This window comes from Hakea prostrata, chromosome 2 (assembly GCF_041222555.1).
Source record: "Hakea prostrata isolate BN-2017 chromosome 2, UWA_Hpros_2, whole genome shotgun sequence".
Taxonomy (NCBI): domain Eukaryota; kingdom Viridiplantae; phylum Streptophyta; class Magnoliopsida; order Proteales; family Proteaceae; genus Hakea; species Hakea prostrata.
This window is the reverse complement of record NC_142601.1, coordinates 19,112,065-19,112,910: the sequence shown is the minus strand read 5'-3', so window position 1 is coordinate 19,112,910 and position 846 is coordinate 19,112,065.

Below are 846 nucleotides of genomic sequence, written 5' to 3'. Positions count from 1 at the left end.
CTTCATACTAGAGTCGGTGTAATCCCCGGATTACGGACTCATCAACCCTATTGGTCATCCACAAATAGTAAACCAGGAAGCTCTCACGTCCTCTCACGGGTTGGTTACTGGTCTTGAGCGCCCGTGAGCCCAAGTCTAGCTATTTGCAAGCCTACCAATAAATGGCCCCTTTTGAGTATCCGTAGCATGGTTTATGTCCTCCCCCGGGTTGGTTACCGGTCTTGAGCGCCCATCAAACCATACACTACCACGGGTCGTTCGGTCTCAATACCCTTCCGATTCGGGTCGACACGACAAGGACAATCCTAGCCACACAACTAGACAATCCTATGTATGTCATCCAATTACCCGGGAAAGTATCGATAGGCACCTTTGGGAGAACATCCCATACTATTCCCTTTGATGCCCAAGGACAAAGCGTCAATAGGACACTCCTCAATCCCAAGTTATACCTAGGCAATCACATACCCAAGTACATCATATCTCATACATTTGATACATCATCATGATAAAAGTTAAATCATAACATCGAACTGATCCATCATATGTACAAGTACAAGAATAATAACTCAATATAACAAGAGAGTATGAAATCACATTACTACAGCTCTAAAACATGTATAGCAGTCTTATAATATTCAAAAGCAATTAAGAGACTATGTTCACTAAGCATAAGCACCAAAACATGAGTTCATAGCCTATGTGTTTGTGGGTGATAACCATCCTTACATCGGGTTGAGTTGATGACGAATCAAGAATTACCAAGGAATGATCCAAAAGTAGTGTTAAGACCCTAAACAAACATAAATAAGAGGTTAGAAAAGAAATCGGGAAGATCGGATGTCG